Raw genomic sequence first — 26409 nt, forward strand, 5'->3', positions numbered from 1 at the left:
CAGAAAAAGAATTTGACAAAGTACAACATGCATACATGGTAAAAACCCTCAATAGGGACCATATGTCCATATAATAAAGGCCATCTTTAAAAAACCCACAGCCAGCATCATCCTTAATGCAGAACACCTCAGAAATCTTTTTCTATGGTCAGGACTCTGACAGGGATGTCCATTTTTCACAACTGTTGTTCAAAATAGTCCTAGAAGTCATAACAGCAGCAACTGGACAATAAAAAGAAATAAAAGGCATGCAAATCAGCAAGGAAGAAGTCAAACTATCACTATTTGCAGATGACATGATCTTCAGTGTGGAAAACCTGAAACTCCATCCAAAAAAAATCACTAGAACTGGTACAGCAATTCAGGAAAGTCTCTGGGTATAAAATCAACATACAGAAATCTGTAACATTTCTACACACCAATAATGAAGCAGCAGAAAGAAACCCCAAAATAAATACTTTGGCATCCTCCTAACAAAAACTTCTACTGAAAGATCTATGTGAGGAACACTGTGAAAGCTCAGATTAAAAAAAAATAGGAGAACATAATACGTCGCAGAGAGAGATTCCATGTTCATGGATAGGAAGACTCAAGAATTGTCAAGATGGCCATTCTTCCCAACTCAATCTGTTGAGATTCAACACATTCCTAATCAAAATCCCATAAGTTCTTTTATGCACATTATAAACTGACTCTAAAGTTTATCTGAGGAGGATCCCTGGGTGGCTCAGTGGTTGAGCTCCTGCCTTTGGCCCAGGGCGTGATCCTGGAGACCGGGGATCGAGTCCCACATCAGGCTTCCTGCATGGAGCCTGCTTCTCCCTCTGCCTGGGTCTCTGTCTCTCTCTCTGTGTGTCTCTCATGAATAAGTGAATAAATAAAATCTTTCTTAAAAATTTAAAAAAATAAAGTTTATCTAAGAAATAAAATTTATACAACCTGCCCAGACACGTTATGTTTTCAAATGTTTCCTTCCTTGTTTCTTTTCTTTTTGTTCCATAAACTAACCACATATTGGGGTGTTTTTCAACAGGAAAACATTTTCCCCCAAACATATCCATGGATTTCTCTCATACTTAATTGTAGACTCTGCTGCTGAACGTTCATGTCCTCATAACGACCCCCTGTTGATCTGACAATGAAATTTAAGCAACCATAAATGTCTACAGCAGTGACTGGCAAAACTATTTCTTTCTTTTTTTTTTTTTTTTAAGATTTTATTTATTTATTTATGCATGAAAGAGAGAGAGACAGACAGACAGACATAGGCAGAGGGAGAAGCAGGCTCCATGCAGGGAGCCGGACGTGGGACTCAATCCCGGGTCTCCAGGATCACACCTTGGGCCAAAGGCAGGTGCTAAACCACTGAGCCACCCAGGGATCCCAACTATTTCTATAAAAGGTCAGATGGTAGATATTTTAGGCATGGTGGGTCAGATGGTCTCTGCCACCAACTTTTTAAAAATCATACGTAGCACTTTACAGTTGTTTAATTAATGTAGCACATTGTTCACCTGTTGTGAGGTACAGTTCAATGATTGTTGGTAAATCTACACAGCTGTGCAATCTTCACCACAAACCCATTTTAAAACACATCATTTCGGGATCCCTGGGTGGCGCAGCGGTTTGGCGCCTGCCTTTGGCCCAGGGCGCGATCCTGGACACCCGGGATCGAGTCCCACATCGGGCTCTCAGTGCATGGAGCCTGCTTCTCCCTCTGCCTGTGTCTCTGCCTCTCTCTCTCTGTGTGACTATCATAAATTAAAAAAAAAAAAAAAAACACATCATTTCAACAGTTACCTTGTGGCAATGTGTAATCAAGACCACATCCAGCCCACATAGGTAGTCACCTACTTAGTTCAGAAAACTAGGACTTTTTTTTTTTTTTTTTTTACAAATTTCAGATAAAGGAATCATACAACTTGGAGCCTTTTGGGGCACCTCAGTGGGGCAGTTGGTTGAGCATCCGACTCTTGATTTTGGCTCATATCATGTTCTCAGGGTTGTGAGAACCAGCCCTGCATCAGGCTCTGTGTTCAGCAGGGAGTCTGCTGGAGGTCCTCTTTGTTTCCCTCTGCTCCTCCCCCCCAGTCTCTCCCTCTCTAAATCCTTTTTTTTTTTTTTTTTTTTAATCAATATGTAGCCTTTTGTGTCTGGCTTCTTTCATTTAGCATCTTGTTTTGCAAGGTCATCCAGTTGTAACATTGTATCAGTTTTTTTTTTTAAAGATTTATTTATTTATTTATTTATTCAGAGAGAGCGAAAGAGAGGCAGAGACACAGGCAGAGAGAGAAGCAGGCTGTACGCAGGGAGCCTGACTTGGGACTCGATCCCGGGTCTCCAGGATCACACCCCGGGCTGCAGGCGGCGCTAAGCCGCTGCCCCACCGGGGCTGCCCTGTATCAGATTTTAATTGCAGAATACAATTCCATTATATGGACGGGCCACATTGTCTTTTTTTTTTTTTTTTTTAATGATTCCAAATTTTATTGAACCACGTTGTCTTTATTCACCCAGGGATGGGCATGCAGATTGCTGCCAGCTTCTAGCTATTATGTCTAATCCTTCTACGAACATTGGTCAAAGTGTACAAATATTACAAGATAAAGTTCCGGGGATCTAGAGCTACATGGTGATCTCTGTTAACAATACTATATTAAATATTTTACCATTGCAAAGACAGTAGATATTAAATGTTCTCACCACACACAAACACACACACACACACACATACACGCACAAATGGTAATTACGTGGTGTATCGACAGGTCAGCTAACCCTACCCTGGTCATTATATTGCAACATATGAATGTATCCAGTCAACACACTGGACCCCTTGAACTTACAAAATGTGACATGTGAACTACAACACAAACGATAACTCCACTGAGTTAGTGCAAAACCAACCATGGATAATATATAAATGAATGAGCATGAATGTGCTCCAGTAAAGCTTCATTGACAAAAATGAGTGGTGGGGCCCTAATTTCCTGGTCCTTTGTTTTACTAGAATGTCCAGAACTGGGAAAACTTACCATAACACCACATGCCTATTGGTATATTGCCTATTTGAATATATGAAATCAAAAAGCAGTGGGTAGCCAGGAATCAGGTCCACGCTATTAGATCATCCAACCAGTACCCTGAAGATTCGGCATCCACAACAACAAAATAGGATTCTTATTTTCAAGCTATAATTTCCCAAGGATTTAGAATCATTCCGTAAAATCCAACTTGCTCATTATGTTTCCTTCTCTGATGTAAAGACCACAACTGTTGATTTTCCAAAATTACTCTAGGGCATTCTTTGTTTAAAGATTGATTGATTGATTGATTGATTGATTGATTGATTGATTTTGAGAGACAGAAAGAGCACAGAGGGAGGGCCAGAGGAAGAGAATTTTAAGCAGGCTGGCTCTGAGCTTCTGGGCTCAATGATCGCACAATCCTGAAATCATGACCTGAGCCAAAATCAAGAGTCAGATGATGCTCAACCAAAGGCATCATCCAAATGACCCCTAGGGCCCATTTATAAATTGTTCATAAAAAATAAAAATATAGGGCAACCCCGGGTGGCTCAGCGGTTTAGCGCCGCCTTCAGCCTGGGGCCTGATCCTGGAGACCCTGGATCGAGTCCACGTCGGGGTCCCTGCGTGGAGCCTGCTTCGCCCTCTGCCTGTGCCTCTGCCCCTCTCTCTCTCTGTGTCTCTCATGAATAAATAAATCTTTAAAAAAATAAAATAAAAATAAAAAATAAAAATATAAAAATAAAATAAACCATTCATATTTTCAGGATATCTGCAGAAAAAAATAATAAGGAAGACGTTGAATTTTGCTAGGAATAGGAAAGTTAGTGCCCGTGGTTTATGTGACATTTTCTAGGAAGTTAGAGGAGATGCTTGAAGGCAATGAATTTGCGAATGAACTACAATTTTCACCATTCCTCTACTCTCTAATGCAGTTAATACAGGCGCATTAAACTCCTACGGACTCCCAAGACAAAATTAGTTTTCAAGAATATATTCCAACCACCAGATGTAGAAATTCTCTTTCAGGAACACACTCGTGACAAAGCAGCAACATTCTTGCCATTCCAAGTAGTTTTTGAAAACTCAGCTCAGACCTTAAAATGACTGACTCATGGCTAAAATAAATGCAATAAAACTGAATTGAATTAATCTCAAAATTACACCCTGAAGGGAAAATAAGGCTACATTGGAATAAGTGTATGTTGCAAAGTAGATAACTCCTAGTAAAGAGGTGTAATTTATAATCTGTATCAAATTGTTTCTATGGCATTTTTAAAGTTCAAGGTTACAAGTGAGAGTCTACGTAAGCAGTCCTGACGCTCCAATACTTTGTAATCTCTGCCAATGTACTGATAATTCACAGCAATATTCAGAATAAAGGTCTTCCTTTTGAAGTATAAATAGGTTGGCCCTATAATTACCATTCATACTGGGACATATTTGTGGGTGGAAGGGAATAGTTTTAATTATATGGGGACAGGCACCATATTCCAAGGATTTCCTAAAGAAAAGTAAATTGTAGTCAATTTAGTAAACTCTGAATATAAAAATAACCTTGCACTTACATTACATAAAATAATGCCACCAGCTTAATGGTGAGAAATCTAAAAAACAAAACAAAACAAAACAAAAAAACCTCTTGAAGGGTTGAGTACCTACTGATCAGAGAGGCAGGGAAATAATTTGTTCATAACAATAAGTAAAAAGAAACAAAGGTCATTCATCATCATCATCTATGTGCCAGGAGTGCGGAAAGATTTTACTTATTTATTCATGAGAGACACAGAGAGAGGCAGAGACACAGGTAGAAGGAGAAGCAGGCTCCCTGCAGGGAGCTCGATGCGGGACTCGATCCCAGGACCCCAAGATCACGACCTGAGCCAAAGGCAGACACTTAACCACTGAGCCACCCACGTGCCCAAGAACTGGCCTTTCTTTCAACAAATCTTTATAAGGTGTCATTCAGGAGACTTGAGGCTCTTTGTTGGGCAAAGGTCAAGCACAGCCACATTTAGGGAGAAAGTAATGAATCGGAAGTGTTGCCTAGTTCCTTGTCTGGGAATGCTGGTGCCTGCTGGAAGACATCACACCTTGAAAACTATAGATGGAAGGGTGTTACAGAATTTGAGTAATTCACACCATCCTTCCTCCTCTAAGAGTAGATTCCTTCTGGACAAAATGAATTCAAGGTACTTATGTGATATCCAATTTATGTGTCCCGGGTACTCGTAAACAAGGGTCCAGATCCCACTATGGAATTGCAGGCTGGAAATACACATTTGGAATGACTGGGGTGGAGGGGCTCCACAATGTGTGTATGTGCACCCACATATATGTGAACGCTGCACACAACTGTACACGTATTTAAATGATGTCATTATGCATCTATAATTACAAAATGTAATCAATGCATTTGGACTTCTGCACAAATTATCTATGCACACACACATATTATTGTCATATATCCATATATGTCAATTCCATCTTTTATATATACATATTTTTTTTAATTTTTTTTTTTTTTATGATAGGCACACAGTGAGAGAGAGAGAGGCAGAGACACAGGCAGAGGGAGAAGCAGGCTCCATGCACCGGGAGCCCAATGTGGGATTCGATCCCAGGTCTCCAGGATCGCGCCCTGGGCCAAAGGCAGGCGCCAAACCGCTGCGCCACCCAGGGATCCCTATATATACATATCTTAAGAATGATTATAAAATCTGTATCATATATCTGTATCACCTATCACGTATCTATCCTGTTGATCTACGTCTACCGTCTATTTGTCCTCTATCATCCATCTATTATACCTATGTATCATATGGATCATGCACTATCTGTCATATCTATCATATCTATCATGTCATATCAATCATAGGTAAGATTTACCCATCTATCTACCACCATCTTCTATCTATGTATCTGTAATTATCTATCTATAATCTATCGTATCCAGCATCTATCTTACCTATCCATCTATCAATCATCTATCATATCTTCTATCTATATACCTATCATCTGTCATATCTATCTATAATCTACCATATCCATATTTAACCTATCTATCCATCTATCCATCTGTCATATCTATCTACATCTATCATGTCATATGTATCCTATCTACCATCCATCTTTTTTTTTAATTTTTTAAATTTTTTTAATTTATTTATTTATGATAGTCACATAGAGAGAGAGAGAGAGAAAGGCAGAGACACAGGCAGAGGGAGAAGCAGGCTCCATGCACCGGGAGCCCGACGTGGGATTTGATCCCGGGTCTCCAGGATCGCACCCTGGGCCAAAGGCAGGCGCTAAACCACTGCACCACCCAGGGATCCCTACCATCCATCTTCTATCTCTATATCTACCATCTGTCATATCTAATCTATCATCTATCTGTCATCATATCCATCCCTCTGATATCAGTCATATCTACCTATACCTATCATGTCATAGTTATCCTTCTATCTACCATCTATCATATCTTCTATCTCTATCATTTGTCATATCAATCTACAATCTATCATATCTTTTTTTTTTAATTTTTTTTAATTTTTATTCATTTATGATAGTCACAGAGAGAGAGAGAGAGAGAGAGAGAGGCAGAGACACAGGCAGAGGGAGAAGCAGGCTCCATGCACCGGGAGCCCGATGTGGGATTCGATCCCAGGTCTCCAGGATCGCGCCCTGGGCCAAAGGCAGGCGCTAAACCGCTGCGCCACCCAGGGATCCCTACAATCTATCATATCTATCCATCTATGTGCCATATCTATATCGATCATGTTATATCTATTCTTCTATCATATTTTCTATCTCTATCACCTGTCATATTGATCTACAATCTTTTATATCTATCTATCTATTATGTGTCATATCTATATTGATCACGTCCTATCTATTCTTCTATCTACTATCATATCTTCTATCTCTGTAGCTATCATATCATATAATAATCTATCTATAATCTATCACTATTTATCCATCTATCATCTCCATAGCTATTTATCATGTCTATACTGACACTTATCTATAATTATGTAATTTTGAGTAGCAACATAAAGAAGACCAACTGCAGAAGGACAGATGTCCAGTTACGAGTCCTTGAATTATTTACATCATGAGAGATACCTCTAATGGGAGCACAAAACATATTATCTAAGTAAGAGAGATGCCACAAGTACTATAGTCAGAGATTCCAAGGATACTGTCTGTTACAATAACAAGCAGAGAATATACTCTCCACAAACACTTGTTTCCTTGGAGGGAGCGAGTGTTGAAGAGCACTCCCGTTGGAAAAATAATTGTGACAATCTTTATCTGAACAATAACTGTTGCTCTCTCAGACTGAGATAATCTGCCCCCTGCCATCTGCTCCTCTCAAACAGGGGGATTCATTGGTTCCTGAAAAGCCAAGGATAGACGATTTAAAAATAAATAAATAAACAAGTCTTCAGTTCGAAAAATATAAAAATTACAAATAGCACTGTTGATAAATTATAACCTGACGGGGCTTCCTTGGGCCACGCTGAATTTCCTTCCATTCAGTGTCAAGTCATTTTCTTGATAGGGTAACATTAGTCACTCTCTGGAAGTAACGATAATTTTGCACATCTTTCTCAGCGAGGACGTCCGCTGTCAGAATGCGGGTGGTGTCCAAACCCACAGGGTTTTTAGATCACTGGGCTACTGAGAGTTTGGAAGGTGTGCGTGCTTAGTGACCACAATTTGTTACTTGTTAATAGATCACCTTGATGTGATAAGAGCCATCAGCCAAGGGAGGCTGATCAAGCAGAAGAAAGCCTTGCTGTGCAATGCTCGAGGCCCTCTAAGGGGAAGGGCTAAGAAACATCTAAGAAAATATCACCAGATTCCTGAGCGAGGTCTGGACACGTTCCTAACGTGGACATGGCATTTCTACGTAAACAGAGGAGAAAATATCTCCATTTCCTCATTGTTTCACACTTTCACACATGATGTAACAATACACTTCAGCTTTGGCTAATCTTTTTTTTTAAGATTTTATTTATTCATTCATGAGAGACACACACAGAGAGAGAGAGAGAGAGAGGCAGAGACACAGGCAGAGGGAGAAGCAGGCTCCCTACGGGGACCTCAATGTGGGACTCGATCCCAGGACCTCGGGATCATGCCCTGAGCCAAAGGTAGGGGCTAAACTGCTGAGCCCCCCAGGCGTCCCCCGCTTTTGCTAATCTATTTTTTTTTTGCTAATCTATTTTTAACATACACAAGACAACAGACTGACATACACAATAAGCATACACAAGTCTGTATTGTATTCTACAGCAAACACAGGTGGCTCCATAGAAAATTAGGCAAAATATATGAATACACTGAGTTTTTTTTTTTTTTACCCCCATGGAGAAGAATTATGAATAAGTAAATGACAAGATCCTCAAAGTCATTGTTAAATTAGAAAATTGCAAATTAAAATAAAAGTGAATTTGCGTGTCAGTTTGTAGAGAGCTAACATGTCACAACACTTGATAATGGCAAGCCCTGTGGGGAGGTGACAATCCTCACTCACTTCTGATGGGAGTGTGCATTTTCACAAACAAAAGAGAAGTTGTCTTCATCCATAAGGTTGAAAATGAGCGCAACCCCTTAATTCTGTGTGGCTGTTTTCCATATATTCCTTGAGACTATCTACTGTACGCACTCAAGGAGAATTGAGACAGGATATGTGCTATAGCATGGCATGAAATGCATGAAAAAAGTACCCACAAACACTTGCAGAAAACCCTGAAAAGGACCAAAATGCCCATCAATAGAAGAAGGTTATGTTGTATGATCTATTCCTATAATATGGCACTGAATGCATCTTTAAAAAATATAGATTAGGGACGCCTGGGTGGCTCAGTGGTTGAGCGGCTGCCTTTGGCTCAGGCCTTGACCCTGGGGTCCTGGGATCGGGTCCTACATCGGGCTTCCTGCGGAGATCCTGCTTCTCCCTCTGCCTGTGTCTCCATCTTTCTGGGTCTCTCTCATGAATATATAAATAAATAAAATCTTAGATCTTATTTATATAAAATCTTATTTATCTTATATATATTATATATTATATCTTAATATAATAAATATATATCTTATAAGATTTTATATATATATAGAGAGAGAGAGAAAGAGAGAGAGAGACTATATCTACATGAAGTCACATGAATATTTCTCAAAAACAAATAAGTATCTTGGAGAATGGCATACATAATAAGATATATTATTTAGTGTATTTATTGATTTTATTTTTAGTTTTTTCTCAAGATTCTATTTTCAAATAATCCCTACATCCATGGTGGGGCCCGAACTCACAACCGAGATCAAGAGTTGCATGCTCCACCAACTGAGCCAGTCAGATGCCCCTTTTAGATGTTAAAATCAAAGATTTTACTGGCTTTATTATGGATATATTGACACTTAGGAGATTTATAAAAAATGCCGGGTTTGGGCACCTGGCTGGTGACTCTTGATCTCAGGGTCGTGAGTTCAATCCCCACGTCGGGTCCATAGAGATTACTTAAAAATTACACGACAAGACAAAACCCAAAAACAATAATAGTATTTTTTTTAAGAATGCTGAGTGGTTCCAACTTAATCTGTGAGGCAAGAAAAGACACAGTTTTTGGAAAGATTCAAATAGTTTTTAAAAATCTACCAAACTAAAGAAGCAAGACACAGCAAAGAGATCACTTGCATCTGTGAATCCCATACTTTCCTCTGACACTGTTTGGGGTTAGAGATAGGCCTATGTATCTGGGTATCAGAAGATCCTTCAAACCATCAATCATCAAGCATGTAAATTGAATGACCATAAAGGGCACCCCGGGTGGCTCAGCGGTTTAGCGCCACCTTCGGCCCAGGGTGTGGTCCTGGAGACCCGGGATCAAATCCCGCGTTGGGCTCCCTGCATGGAGCCTGCTTCTCCCTCTGCCTGTGTGTCTGCCTCTCTCTCTCTCTCTCTGTGTCTCTCATGAATAAATAAATAAATCTTTAAAAAAATGAATGCACCATAAAATATAAACATTTGCTGGATGTACAATCTTTTTAAATGTCCCAGAAAGCTGGCAATAGATGTGGTGGGAAGGAAACATTGTATGTGAGGTTTCACCTCCAATGGAGTCCAGGGTCTTGAGGGCATGCATGTGTATGTATTTCATTTTATCACGACCACTGAATGCATTTGGCCTTTGCTCATCTCTTCCCTGCCTCCCGCTAAGGACGGGCTGCCGATGGAAGAGAGGGGTAAGCAGCAGATGCTGGCTGAGACCCTTTCATTGTAGGTGAATCTTTGGGCAAATAAAGCCAGGGTGCCATGTTTTACCTTCTTCCTGCTGCCCATCCGTCCTTTCGACCAGGCGTGCCAGCACCAACTCACCTCCGGATCTTCATTCAACGTAGAATAAAAATCCCCGTTCGACCTCAAATCTAAGCCCGCTCGCTTCAAGTGAGCTTTGCACATTGCACCAGAGTTGGGCATTGCACAAATACACCGCACAACTGTCAGGTTTGGTTTCCCCACCGTCCTGATCCTGTATGTGCACAGCTGTGTCCTGGGTGAGGAGCGAATGGCAGGATTTCCACACCACTTGGTGGTGGGGTCTCGCTCCAATAAAGCTCCACAGTGCTGCAATTATATCTGTACGCCTAACAACTGGAAGGTAGTAGAAACTCGATAAATATTTGATGATACTGCAAATGGAAGCCAAATTTAGATGAAAGCCCACGTAGGGATAATGCCTTGTGTCCTCATGGGACGCCTTTCTATCCAGCTGCTCGGAATGGCTTGAGGTACAGACGCTGCAGGTAGAAACTTTTATAACTTGGCAGAAAGAACAAACAGCTACCGAGACCACTGACTACGTGAATTATTTCTAAAATATTCCGGACCCCTACATATGTGTCTAGCCCACAGGAAAGCGATCATAAAATGATCACTTTCTGGATCTGCAGCTGGGGAAGGGAAGGCTGGTTGTCTCAAGTGTGGTTTATAAATATAGCAGGAAACCTAGAATTTCCTTTCTTCTTTCTTTTTGCGCGACGCAAGTTTCAAACATACGGATACACAACATGCATCAAGGAAAAACGCGACACATGGTTGCAAGAACAGAAATGAATGGAGGAAGAGCTCAATGAGGAATACAGGCAGACATGGATTGGTATTTCCTCCATCGACAGAGCATCTCTAAACAAGGGCATAATCAACCTACAGTAGCCACAGCAGCAACGGGGCATGTGCATGGGTGTGCGGCCAAAGAGGCAGATCGCAAAGCACAGGGCATTTTTAGGAGTCAGAGACAGTCCCGGACGGACAAAGGAGTACCCAGTTCATCGTCAGGGAAATTAAGACGAAGAATATAAAGTAGCACCCGAGGTGCACATGTAGGCAAGGATGTGGACGGGGGAGCGTGTAGGAGCTCGTCGATGCCTTATCGCTGCTCAGTTCACTGCCATCTTCGTGCAGATTTGAACTGAGGACCGCGTTTCTGCACCTGCTGTGTACAGACACCCAACCCGGAGGACGCCAAGGGATCCACATCACCATGACTCTACGGTGAAGAGTGGGACTCTCAGCAGACTGTGGAAATGGGGAGACTTTCAGGTTCTGGGAAAGCAAGGCTCTGTGGCCTTGGGCAGGGTACAGGCATTTGTGGCCACATCATGAGGCTACCCCGTGAAACTCCTATGGCTGTTGCCTGTTGACGTACACTCTGCGAAGCCCAGGCTGTATGGAGGAAGGATGGTCCCTGCTTCTGACAAGGAGAGTGACAAGCCAGGGAGAAAAAGACCGCCGAAGAGTCTCATGGCACCAGAGCAGAGCCGTCTCCCCCCTTACGTACACACATCTTGTGCTGTTACCTGTGCAAACACCTGCATTCTCCCCCTTGCACTGGACAGTGGGACAATTCGAGTGTAAATAGGAATAAAGAAACACTACAGACATCGCCACTTCACTACCAAGCAGCATCATAACCGTGCGGACAACCATCAGTGAGAATGGCCCTTGAGAATTTTTTGATCCCACAAAACACACAGAGCGTTGATACGTAAATTCCATAACGACTCTGTATCCATTCTCTATCCCCCAACATTGTATCCCTGCTCAAAGGTCAAAAAAATCCCATCCACATGTTGCCATTCCTCCCACCCATATGTCAGATTTCTACTATAAAGCTGTAGAACCACCCAGGACCTATACTTTGTATACTCCCAGGACAATTCAATCATACACTGCGGAACCACTTTGGCAACTTTTTACTCGATACATTTTACATCTACGGAGGTTCCTATAACAGACAGTAGCTCAGTGTCTCGATTGCTAATTATATTCTCCAAGACACTCTACTCGCCTGGAGCATCCTCATTGCTTTCGCCCTTTGTTAGATCGACGCATGCGTCACGAAGGAAATGCCGTTTTACTTTTCTCTGCATTGGGTGCCCATGAGTGAGTCTCTGTATGTGCGGAACTGGAATTGCAGCGTATAAGCGATCCAGTTTTGACGGGAGAATACGTATGTGTTGGGGAGAAGTTACACACCCACAGCGGGTTAAAAATATTCCAACGGATGCTAAGAATTTTGGGGGACATTGATGTAGGGCTGATGCACTGCTGCTCTTGTCCGTACCCCCGACTATTTGATAAATTATGGTCCGCGGGGCTTCGCCTCTGAAGTTATTATTTACCTCTTTGCAATTACCATGTATCTGCGGGAGATACTTTGAGACCATGAGCATATTGCCTTTCTCCTCAACTCTGTGCCCAATAATTTCACCATCTACTGGGGGACATTGGCTACAATAATTATTTCTGTGGTATTTTGGCTAAAGCTGACTTTATATTGGCCTCATCCCTTCAAGAGGAATTGATTGAAATTCTTCTCTACGGTAGAGCTGTCCTGTTACCCATTTACTCATTAAATCATAGCCTATGGCTGCACAAAATCCGTTGATTTTCATGTTAACGCCAATGGGTTATCCTTCAGCCTTCTTGTTGCCCATTTCCCCAGCTTTTGATACTGAAAACTCCTTCAGTTTGGCAACTGTGTCCTTCCAACCACACGTCAGACAGATGCACATGGAGAGATATTCCACAAAACAACTTACCATTATTCTTCACAAGGATTCAGGTCACAGAAGATCACGGAAGATATAGGAGTTTCGCCACACGGGAGGAGAGTAAGTGGCCGTGACAAGTATGCCACGTGGGAGCCCAGATGAGATCCTGGAACAGGAAAAAAAAAACATATTTAAAAATGCCATTTGGGGCACGTGGGTGGCTCAGGCCATTGAGTATCGGATTCTTGGTCTCAGCTCAGGTCTTGATCTCTGGGTCATGAGCGCAAGCCCTGCACGGAGTTCCATACCGGGCGTGGAACCTGCTTAAAAATATATAGCATTTGAATTACGTGTGTAGCTTGACTAACAGCATTGTCCCAAAGGGAATTTGTGAGTTCTGCTCAATGTACCATGGTTACACAGGCAGTGTTGGATGAAGCAGAGGACGGGCAAGACGCCACGACCCCATTGCCCCGTCCAAGTCTCATGGCCAGTCTCCGTTTTTCCTAATCCACTACGCAGTTCCCGAGATTTGCTTATCTTTTGTGATGATGTATGTTTCCTATGTTTGCACCGACACTGCAATGATATTTTAAATTAAATCATATGGATGCTACTAAGGAGTATTAGGAATAAAAATCTCCTTAAATGTCGTCTCTTCCCCACACATGAATCCTGTGACATTATCTGAAGTAGTCTCCTTGCAGCTTAAATAAAGAGCCGACACTTTTACTAACAAAGTGGCCTCAACAAACAAACAAAAACTTGCACATATTTTTATGTTAAGGGGGTGAAAACAAATCAAGAAACTTTGGATTCTCAATGCACCCAAACACAACTAATTCAAATACACTCTGCAAAGGGTGTTTCATCAGGCAATGCGGATGCTTGGTGATCACTAAGTATTATGAAGCTCATTGAATTCAGATTGAAGGTATTGTGTGACAACCGTTATCTCTGCCTTTGTTTTATTTTATTTTATTTTATTTTATTTTTTAATTTTTATTTATTTATGATAGTCACAGAGAGAGAGAGAGAGGCAGAGACACAGGCAGAGGGAGAAGCAGGCTCCATGTACCGGGAGCCCGACGTGGGATTCGATCCCGGATCTCCAGGATCGCGCCCTGGGCCAAAGGCAGGCGCCAAACCACTGCGCCACCCAGGGATCCCTTTGCCTTTGTTTTAGAGCAGCCGTCATTTTTTTTCATGATGAGAACTGTTGGGATTTGTCTCAATCTGTGCAGAGGTGACAGGAATGCCTTCAGTGTCTGGATACTTCAAAGACAGAAATGCCCAGTGCTTGCTTCTTATGTTTTCAGAATTCAGTAGAGCAGCCACCAGGTAAAAAAGGAAAACAAAAATTGACGAAATTGCACTGAACACCCTGCTTGGGAAACGTGGGGCCCTGTTCATTTCCTGCTTTCACCTACTATTCCAAACACCTGTATTTGTCATGTCTCCTTCCCAACACAGCTGTTCAAACAGTGAAGAAAATTCAGGCCTCCCCCCTTCGTTTTGACTCTATTTCCTGTGTTCTTGGTTTCTTGCCGTACCTTTTGGTTGTATGACCCCTTTGCATTATTATAATTTTTGTTGCATGGGAGGTAATCAAATAGTTGGTTACACATGCAGCTTTGTTTCTGCCCATGAGACTTGGCTAAAGATCAAGCATCTATTTATCTGATAATATGCTCAACGTCAGGGCAGCCCCCGTGGCTCAGCGGTTTAGCGCCACCTTCGGCCTGGGGTGTGATCCTGGAGACCCGGGATGGAGTCCCACGTCATGTTACCTGCATGGATCCTGCTTCTCCCTCTGCCTCTGTCTCTCTGCCATGAATAAATAAATAAAATCTTTAAAAATATATATATGCTCAATGTCAGAAATGCTTTTAGACCCATCTACCACAAGGTCTGCGCTTGAGGAGCACTGGGGATGTAACCGTCCAGCGTTGAGGACCTTCTGCAGGATGCAGATGACATTTATAGGGTCGACACAGGTGACAGTTGAAGAGGTGATCAAAACAGCCCTCATAAAATGGAGGAGCATCATTAGTACAAGTTATTCAGTCTCAAAAGTTGTACAGGTACGATGCAAAGGGATGCGTTCCTCATCATGTGGGTGATGTGGTGCGACTTAGTGAATCGACTCAGAAATTGAGATAATGCAGCAACAGGTCAGCCATCGGGTCAAACATCACAGAAAGGAATAGAAACAGTGTGCGGTGGACACAGGTGGGGTAGAACCTGAAGACAGGTTTGAATTCGCTTTTCCTCGTCGTGCCCCGACCCTGGGCTCCTGGCCGGGCACACCTTGAAAAGCTTATGTATTTACATTCAGAGTTTCCTGTTCTCTCTTCCTATTTATCAGAGGAGGCTGGAGGGCTTCTAAAGGGCCTTTGGTCACCAGGGAGCTAGCTCAGATGTCTGGAATTTTGAACCCAAATAACATGAAACCAGCGGCATCAACTGTCGGATGTGTGACCAGGAAACTCCTGGAGGTGGGAGGTAAAAATTGGGAGACAAAGATGAACATGCCAGCGAGGATGCACCTGACATTCAGAGTATTCCATGCATCAAACCCGGTTTTTTCTCTGTGTGTGTGATGTCTCTAAAACCACTTATCTGCCTTGAAAATCCAAAACCAATTGGAAACGATGTTTCCTAAGTTTTGTTCTCTCTCCCCAACCACAACCCCCCATACAAGGAGACTTAAGTCCTGCATTTCCTGGCTATTGGAGGATTTGTGCAGGAGTCAGGACCTCTTAGTTCCCCCCTCCCCCAGCTGTGAACACAGCAGTGGACAGACAATCTGGACATCAGGGATGGTGGTTTATGACCGACGGTTCTGATTTCAGGACGACTCAAGGAATCTCCTCAGGAGAAGGAGTTCCATAAATGCTCAGATTAGCGTTCTTAGCATGGATTTTCACCCAACACATCCTCTTTGGGATGCTCCTTAATTGTGAGGAGAATCTGGTGAGTCATAATCAATGACAGAGGGATGCGTGTCCCATGCGGCCTGCCTCCTGAATGTGTCCAACTCATCTCTTCTTTATCTTCCTGTCCTTGTAGATAAGGGTTGGCCAACGGCAATATTACCTGGGTATTTCTAGGCTACTTAAATTTACCCTGGAATAGAAGGGAACACTATCTCCATGTAGGACAATATTGTTTATGTGCAATTTGGGTGCCGAAGCTTTCCTGCTAATGCAGGGCATATTTTCAGCAAAAGCCTTTTTTATTCTTTAAACAAATATTTGCTTTACCTCTTAAGCAAAGGTTCACACAACATGGCCCTACGCTTTATGGAAATATTCACCCTCATCTGTGAAAAGTCTGAACCTAAATAAAGCTAAATTTATTTTAACAGGTACGTCTGAGATGTTTTATCTTGGGACACATGATGAAGACAGACCACGCTCACTTTTCCCATTTCTAAAAAGAAATGTGTACTTTGTTATAAATTTTGACACTTTTTCGAATTGACAGGTTGCCTCATTGCGAATAAAAACATTCTATGTTTCGATGGCCAGGAGGGATATATTGAAACTTAAAAGGACTGATGGGAAGCCCGAACCAGCTAATGAAAAAATACTTTGCAGATGGTTCAAAATCTTTGTATTCTTATGAATCGGTTGTGTGCAAACTAACTTTCATGTGCCTCGATCAATAAATGACAGGTTCTGGGTGTTCAGGGAGACAGTCGTGATGACAACCACGTCTGTCTTACTAGCCAGAGGCCTTGACAATTCATTTCTTCATTACTACCTTTCTCAGAAGCCAGATTGAGAAGAAACCTAATGTTCCCTGAATTCAAAATGAGACTCTAGAAGGCATCTCCCCAAAATAGGTTTCGGTAGATGGGGACACGGGTAGGTGGGGACATCCGTCTTCCAAATTGTCCGTCGTCACAGAAGAGGCCAGAGTATTACTAAGAGATTGGCTGCAGTAAACACTGTAGCACAAGAGCCAGATCAAAACACAATGTTCTCATCTCAAAGTGCATTTCTTATTTTTAAAATTTTTTTTTATTCATAAGAGACACACAGAGAGAGGCAGAGACACAGGCAGAAGGAGAAGCAGGCTCCGTCTGGGGAGCCTGATGTGGGACTCGATCCCAGGACCCTGGGATCATGACCTGAGCCAAAGGTAGATGCTCAACCACGGAGCCACCCAGGTGCCCCTCAAAATGGATTTTTTCCACAAAAGGGAGGAAGGCATTTATCCCCATCTTGCAAAGTTTGTTTCTACCATTTTGCGATCTTTAACATTAGAATTTCAGAAATTCCTCCAAGGACCCCTAGGATTTCTGTTCATATCCCTCCAAAATAATAAAACCACTTTGAAATGTTCTCTTTTAGAGATTTGCTCAAGTGCCTTATGTTGGTGTCTGATTTGGCTTCCCTACCACATTTCCCCCAAAAGTCTCCTTATTCACGGGCTTTCTTTTTCCCCCTGCAGTGAGAAGCAAGACATTAATGGAGGAAAAATGCAAAGCATGATAAAGAAGTTGCCATGGTTTCCCAGATCCCCACCAGCTACGGTATCTAAAATTATGAGAAGTCGGAGTGCCTGGATGGCTCAGCTGGTTGATCATGTCTTCAGCTCAGGTCATGATCTCAGGGTCCTGGGATTGAGTCCCACATCCGGCTCCCTGCTCAGTGCGGAGCCTGCTTCTTCCTCTTCCTCTACTGCTCCTCCTGCCTGTGCACTATTTCTCTCAAATTAATAAAAAATAATCCCAGAGGGAGCTCAAGATCCTGACCTGAGTCAAAGGCAGACGCTTAACCGACTGAACCACCCGGGTGCCCCTACTATTGTTTTTTGAAAAAGATTAATCATGCTTATTACATTTGGGGGATGATAAACAGTTCAAGAAGATTGTTGGATGGTGTTACATATTTTTAAGTAAGCCTACTTAAAAGAAAAATGAAGAGAGAGACAAATCCATACAGTATAGTGTTTGCACACAGCTCAGATATGAACCCACCCTTACCTGGTGCATTTGTTTTCCACAAAGGAATAATTACTAAATGAAAATTAATTCTTGGGCAGCCTGGGCAACTCTCAGCAGTTTAGCGCCGCCTTTAGCTCAGGGCATGACCCTGGAGACCGGGGATCGAGTCCCACATCGGGCTCTCTGCATGGGGCCTGCTTCTCCCTCTGCCTGTGTCTCTGCCTCTCTCTGTGTGTCTCTCATGAATAAATAAATAAAATCTTAAAAAAAAAAGAGAGTATAAATAAATAAATAAATAAATAAATAAATATTAATTCTCCATGAACCAAACCATGTTGATGGAGAAACAAAGTCTTTTAAACAAGTAGTAAAGGGGAAACTTGATATTCCTAGGAAGAAATGTCATGTAAAGCAATTGTCCTTATTACAAATCACTGGACATGCCATATATACCTACATATAGAGATGATAGATGATAGATAGATAGATAGATAGATAATAGATATAGATGAATGGAAAGGGGGATCCCTGGGTGGCGCAGAGGTTTGGCGCCTGCCTTTGGCCCAGGGCGCGATCCTGGAGACCCGGGGTCGAATCCCACGTCAGGCTCCCGGTGCATGGAGCCTGCTTCTCCCTCTGCCTATGTCTCTGCCTCTCTCTCTCTCTCTCTGTGACTATCATAAATAAATAAAAAAAATTTTAAAAAAAGATAGATAGATAGACAGCAAATGATGATAGGTGATTGGGTGGATGGACGGATGGATGGATGGATGGATGGATGGATGGATGGATGGATGATGGATGGATGGATGGGCATGCAGCTGGGTGGATAGATAGATAGATGATAGAATCGATGGATAGATAGGTAGATGGATGGATGGATAGATGGATGGATGGATAGATAGATAGATAGATAGATAGATAGATAGATAGATATACAGGTAGATCTTTACCAAGAGGCACTCACCAACATGAATCAGTGAATTCAATTGTTACCACTCAATCGAATTACTTGTGTCCACTTTAAAGTTACACACTTTCCAAGTCGGTATATTTAAATAATGTCGAATATGGGCAGCCCCAGTGGCTCAGCGGTTTAGCGCTGCCTTCAGTCCAGGGCGTGATCCTGGAGACCCGGGATGGAGTCCCACGTCGGGCTCCCTGCATTGAGCCTGCTTCTCCCTCTGCCTGGGTCTCTGCCTCTGTGTGTGTGTGTGTGTCTCTCTCATGAATAAATAAATAAAATCTTAAAAAATAATAATAATAATGTTGAATATAATAGTCCTCTATCAGAAAGGGTAGAGAATTTCATAGCCTGCACACAGTTTAGCTACACAATCTGCTAAACTGTAACTTTTGTTTGGGCAGGGAAACTTTTTTTCTTCCTTTGGAAAACTTCAGTTCTAATTGCTGTATTGGAGCGATTCTTCTTAAGTATACGATATATAAGAGTTTCGGCTGCATGAACAAATACCTAAATGCTTCACCATACACTTTCCCTCATTTATTCCATATACAGAACCAAAGAAATTACAAAGGGTAAATCTATGTGTATCTATCTAGATATTGTCTTTATATATGTGCATAAACAAGTGATAGGTCATGGGAGTGCATGCTGGACATTTCCTAAGAACTGATTTCATCCTATGACAGGAGCTGGTCCTCAATCATGAAGATTCAGGAACCCGAGTTTACAAATGCAAAGTAATGCAAAGTAGAGCCGTGGTTACAGAGGAAGAGAACTCAAAATGACCAATGATCATGAGTGACACATACACGACGTCAGGATGCCAACATATTAACTTGTAATGCATGCCTCTCACTGAAAGTGGAATATTAAAAGAAAATTCTCAAAAAAAAAAAAAAAAAGAAAATTCTCCATCAGTAGGCAGACTTCAATGGCTAGCAAAAGGATCACCTGAATTTTCTTCCCCCATAAACGTAGAGCTGGTTTAGTGATCGAAATTCTCTTAATAAGCCTGATTCCGATAATCCCGTGGAGTCTCCTGCAGAATAAAGGGTCTGGTAAACGGGCCTGTGATGTGTGACACGGTTATGCGGACGGGTTCTGTGTTCTTTCCCTATTCAGTCCAAGTTTTCCTTCTGAGGGGCACAGAATATCCCTAAGCAGGTTAATACGTTGCATCTACATTAAATACACTGAGTAGATTGAAATAGGATCATCCATTGCGTTTAGTGGGACTTCGTATCTTCATGTTCTCTCGAGATGCTCAGGTCTCATTTCTGGAGGATGACATGTTTCTCGCCAATCTGAGTTTTCTAATTACTTAGGGGGGAAAAAGAATCTCACTCCTCCATCCATGGAGCAGCTCCAGCTTGTAAAATGGCCTCATGCATATCCCTTCCATTTGTGCGTTTAAACCGTTTTTGTTCAGTTCCCCGCCTAAATTGTTGACTAATCTGGCTGTGCTCTGTTAAGCAGCTGACACATTTTAGTCGTATGTGAAACGACCCTCATATTCATTTGTAGTGGAGGAGTTGTTAGGCACTTTATGACCCTTCTGGATGTAAGATACAATAAAATTGGAGGTCATTATCATTACGAGGATCATCTTCCCTCTTTGGAATGGCTCCTGGCATTCCGAATTTCTAAGCAATCCCTGTAACCTTCTCTCCAACCACAAAGTCAACTGCCCATCCAAGGGCCCAAGTCAACACGCCATTAGGAGAGAAATTCCTCTGCTATTGAACTTGATCAACAGGATTAAAAAGCTTAAAGAGGCATCATTTCACCTACACTATCACACATATTTTAATCGGGTGCAAAGTTTAGAAGTGTCCGTGCTGGGGAAAGCTTACATTCTGCTCTCTGCTGGTGTTAGAGGGACAAAAGGCAGCAGGTGAGCCTTCTGGGATACAGCCAAGGTTGCTGTAACCTTGAGGTGATCACTGGGACCCAAGAAATAGCTTTGGAAGAAAGCCTACATCGTTCTGCAAGAACAAGAATGGAAAAACTTGGGGGATCCTGCCTTTGATCAAGGCCTGATGTTAGGGGAAGGGAAGAGGGCATCGCGGCAAACATAGTACACCTTGAGAGAAAGAAGAGTCTCTGCAGGTGACACAGGTGCAAGATGAGGACTTCAAGGCTGGGAAAGAGCTATTTTGAGGAGAATTTTTGGTAGACACAGAAGGATTTATATTCAGGTCTTTGTGTCTAGGCCTGCTGACCACGGGTCTGTGCCTCTTGGAATAATAATGACGCCACAACCTATTATTATCAGTCTAGGCAGAGTATATACTTCAAGTAGCACAGAGACAATTGCTTCAGTGCATGGATCAAAATCCTCTTTCTTTATCATTTGTCCTTTGCAAGACCTTCATGTTCCTTTTCTTTCTTTTTTAATAGACTTGATGTTTTTTAGAGCAGTCTGAGGTTCATGGCAAAATTGAGGGGAAGGTAGAGGGATTTCCCAAACACCCTCTGCCAGAACTTATGCACGGCTCCTCCCATTATCAACATTCCCACCAGATGGTGCATTGACTACAACCCATGAACCTGCATCAACATGTCATCATCACCCAGCATCTATCGTTTCCGTTAGGATTCACTCCTGGTGTTGTGCATTTTGTGAGTTTTGATGAATGCATGATGGCATACATGCACCATCGGAGCACCACACACACCTTTTCTTTAAAAGCCATGAAGGAAAAAAAAATTAAAAATTAAAAAATTAAATAAATAAATAAATAAATAAATAAAGCCATGAAGGGTCTCTCGGAGAATTTAAGAGAAAAATACAGAGTGTCGTGCTGATGGATATCAGGAAACTGAGCAATCGTTGGAAAAGAAGAGAAAGAAACATCTCTACGTGACTCCAAAAAATGGTGAAGCAAGTCATGCATATTAAACAGGCCATTACTAAACCCTCCATTCCATGGATAGTTGAGCTATCAATTTCAAAGAATTTAAAATTTGCCCACGTTAGTTACCGTCTTTAATTTCATTATTTCTGGGGGTGCCTGGGTGGCTCAGTGGTTGAGCATCTGCCTTTGGCTCAGGTCGTGATCCTGGGGTCCTGGGATTGAGTCCCACAACAAGGATCACCATGAGGACTTGTCTCTCCCTTTGCGTGAGTCTCTGCCTCTCTCTGTGTGTCTCATGAATAAATAAATAAAATATTTTTTAAAAATTCATTATTTCTGTTTATAGGGACATGGCCACCATGTTGGTCAAATCTCTCAACAATGAAATGGTGTGTCTCTACTCCCACATTTTCCTAAGTGCTATATAGTGTTTCTATACCAATAGTCAATCCGCTACATAGTATTTCTTTTTTTTTTACATAGTATTTCTTACGGAAAAAGTAATATATGCTTTCTAACATCTGTTATTTACATCCTGATGGTCTAGCTTTGTTTTTTTAGTTGTTACTTCATGTCTAGAATCCAGTTTTGTAGTCCCGGAGATTTAAATAAGGGGAGGATTAAAATTGCTACCGTGGGCATTTCCCCAAAATGCCAACAGAAGTTCATCAATTTAGGGATTTTTTGCACCCTGAGCTATAAAAGGTGAAAACCCAACCTGATCCTTGACCTAGGGATGGCTCAGCTCCAAAATGCTAATCCTAGCCAACTCCTCCTCTCAAGTGTTTTTAAGGAATTCAACCATGGGAAAAATTATTAAGTATGATGAAAATATCAGAGATTTGCCAGAAGGTGTGACTTTATCACCACAGCCGTCTGGCCTTATAAGCATCTAGATAGTGGAGTAGGTGTAAAAACAGAGCAGGGTAAATACCAAATAAGTCGCTAAGGAGGGTACAGAACACAGTTACCCATAATAAAAAATAAACCAAAGCAACATAAAGGTCAGTTCATGTGGTCTTAAAAGTGAGATTTTCATGAATTTCTGGTAAAAGGCCAAAATTGGGTTCTCTTTCATTTTTAATGTCTCTTTCCTAAGTACTCCACGGAGAGAGAAACCATCACAAATCACAATCTAGCCATGTCTTCTGCTTGTTTTGAGACCTGTGCATCTCTGATCCTTTGAAAGGACTTTACAATTTACTTATTTATTTCAGTTTCTGTTGATTCCACAGCCGGTATGTCAAACAAGTGAGTTTGTTTTTTTATTTTTTTTTTTCTTCATTTTATGATAGTCACACAGAGAGAAAGAGAGGCAGAGACACAGGCAGAGGGAGAAGCAGGCTCCATGCACCAGGAGCCCGATGTGGGATTCGATCCCGGGTCTCCAGGATCGCGCCCTGGGCCAAAGGCAGGCGCCAAACCACTGCGCCACCTAGGGATCCCAACAAGTGAGTTTTTAACTTTTATGGGAGACAACTTCTGTCTTCAACATGTGGGATGATGAATATTTCCAAAGGACTACTGGTGCTGGGTCGCCTCTCACATCAAACGCTGGCTTTATCTACATGTTCATAGAATCTATCACCCCAACTCAATGCTTTTCATTAACGCTGGAGTCTTATCAATAGTAATTTATAATGTGGCCAAGCTCTGTTGAACTTGCTGCTGGATCTGTGAATAATCTAACTCTGCACAGATTATTACCCTTGATACATTTACTTATAATTTACTTGCAATCACTTCTACAATACCGAGAAAAAGGTCCTAAATTGTACGTCGACTCATGCATACCAACATATTAATCAGCATATCGACATGTGGATATACTAGCACGTTTATACGTATCATGTTATTCTATATATATCAACATTACATGGCAATATTGTAAATAGGTTATCATAAAACTATATATATTTATATATCATACAAAGCATATATATTTATATATTATATTTATTCTATGTATATCAATATAATATGGCAGTATTGTAAATAGGTTATCATGCAAACTATATATATTTATAGAGAGAGATATATAAATACAAAGCCAATCGCAGTTTCTGAGATTATGGAAGACTGAAACACAGGAATTTAACTTTTTTTTTTTTTTTATCCCACATCTTAGTGCGTTTGAACGTTTTCTTTTCCGTAACGAGTTACTGAATCTCAAGTAAATTGTTTAAGTGCTCCAAGATTGAATCTGGGCTCCAAGCTACTCCTAATGTATCACCATTTATTCATTTTCCATTTCAATCTGGGGGCACTTGTTTAGCTGTATTAACTTTGAAACCGTTGCACAGAATGAAATGTAATTTTGCTACCAGTCACGATTGAACAAACTGATACTTTCAACACCAAGAAAACTATCTGCCGATCCGCACAGTTTATTAATGGGATTCTGATGGCAGGCTTTTCATGATCATTAAGAACAAATTTTATTTTAAAATCCAATTCCCCACCACCATCTTTGGAATAAACTTTGAAGAAACCAACCAAGTTGTAAAACAAAACAAAAAAACAACAACAAAAAACAGCATCTGAACATGCAAGCTATAGGGGGAAAGGATACAAAAGGAGAGAAAGAAAGAGCAGGTAACCTCCTGAAGGAGGTGGTAAGAGATTCCGGTCACCAATCCCATTGTGAGGAGGGGGCTTTCCCCCCACACCATGGATTCCACTCAGTTCTTACACACCTACACAGAGACAGCAACTGGTCCCACAGATTGGGGCTCAGCCTTACCCCACTCAAACACCAGTCTCAAATCCGAGTTCTCACCTGTGCTTCTGGCCCACCAGCTACAGATGGGAGCATCCCACGACCCCCTCCTCCGGTTGAGTTAATCTCCTAGAACGGATCCCAGAGTTTAGGGAAACCTGTTACTTACCCCATGGCCGGTTGATTATAACAGGATGTAACTCAGGAGCAGCCAGATGAAGCGATGCACGAGGCCAGGTGTGGGGAAACGGTGCACAGCTCCCGTGGCCTCCCCGGGTGCACCTCGGGCCCCAAACCTGCTCAAGTCTGCTGATCCGGAAGCTCTCTGAACCCCTTCCTCCTGGGTTTCTAGGGAGGCTTCACAACAGAGGCAGGATTGATTCCTTGGCCATTGGCCACTGAGTCACCTTCCAGCCCCTCCCTCTCCACAGAGGTCAAGGGGTGCAGCAGAAAGTTGCAAACAAAAAAAAAAAAAAAAAAAAAAAAAGGAAAAGAAAGTTGCAACCCTCCCAGCACCAGGCTGGTTCCCCTGGCAACCAGCCCCCATCCTAAAGTCACCTCGTTAACTTAACAAAAGACACCTTTCCTGCTCCCGCCACAGGAAATACCAAGGGTTTTAGGAGCAGGGTCCCAGAAACAGGGGTGGAGATCAAACTCAGATTCTTCTAAATCACAAGTATTTGCTTCCTTCCTCTTTCAAACCCCCTGAGGCCAAATTCAGGCAAATGCTTTTTGTTTCAAGGAAAAAAAAATATTGCAAAACATGCTTGTTTAAAATATTGAAGGTGCCTATAAAATAAATCCTCAGCCTTAGGTGAGGAGCACAACAATGTCCTGCTGATCAGGAAACTTTTCTCATTTTATTGGTAGTGATAGTTTCTAATCAATGCAGTTTTTTCTTAGCAAATATGGTTTGGGAGCTACTTGTACTCAGGCGTCTGTTGAGATTTGCTTTGTGATCTAATTCATGGTCCCTTTTAAAAATTCTAGGGATCCCTGGGTGGCGCAGCGGTTTGGCGCCTGCCTTTGGCCCAGGGCGCGATCCTGGAGACCCGGGATGAATCCCATATCGGGCTCCCGGTGCATGGAGCCTGCTTCTCCCTCTGCCTGTGTCTCTGCCTCTCTCTCTCTCTCCTTCTGTGACTATCATAAATTAAAAAATAAATAAATAAAATAAATAAAAATTCTATCTTTCTGCTTCCAGCCAATTATATGTGTAGTTTTATACTTATCAGACAAAGTGTGTTAATCTAGCTGGGTTTGTTTTTTTCTATTTTTCCAATTGGCCTGGTAACAAAGGACAGTCTGACTATGTTGATTGCTTTGTCTATGTTTCCAGACAGATTTTTTTGCCTTCATATTTTATAGCCGTATTATTTGTTGCATCCAAGTTTAGATTCCACATAAAACATGTTACTGTAATAGCTACCTCCTTATTTTGAAGTTATTTAGCTGATATTAATACAATTATACTAGTTTTGCTTTGGTTGGCCATGGCCTCTCTACTACTTTTATTTTTTTTTTTTTTTTTTTTTTTCTACTACTTTTATTTTATTTAAGATTTTATTTATTTATTCATGAGAGAGAGACACACACACACAGAGGCAGAGACACAGGCAGAGGGAGAAGCAGGCCCCATGCAGGGAGCCCAATGTGGGACCTGATCCCGGGTCTCTTGGATCACACCCTGGGCTGAAGGCAGCGCTAATCCACTGAGCCACCCGGGCTGCCCTACTACTTTTGTATAAATCTTTTGGGTCCTTATATTTTAGATGTGTTTTTGGGTTTTGTTTTGTTTTTTTGAATGTGTATATACTTGT

General features: G+C 41.8%; 1 long non-coding RNA gene across 1 annotated transcript in view; it reads right to left on the reverse strand.

Moving 5' to 3' along the window:
• Positions 1-24978, reverse strand: part of LOC112652268 (uncharacterized) — a 155458-nt gene extending 130480 nt beyond the window's left edge. Inside the window, exons 1-2 of the long non-coding RNA XR_004813090.1 lie at positions 24759-24978; positions 13137-13254 (exon numbers count right to left, since the gene is read on the reverse strand). This is a non-coding gene — a long non-coding RNA (uncharacterized LOC112652268). The remainder of the gene's footprint in view (positions 1-13136; positions 13255-24758) is intronic.
• Positions 24979-26409: the final 1431 nt, after the last annotated feature.

The sequence above is a fragment of the Canis lupus genome, chromosome X, assembly GCF_003254725.2.
Source record: "Canis lupus dingo isolate Sandy chromosome X, ASM325472v2, whole genome shotgun sequence".
Lineage (NCBI taxonomy): Eukaryota > Metazoa > Chordata > Mammalia > Carnivora > Canidae > Canis > Canis lupus.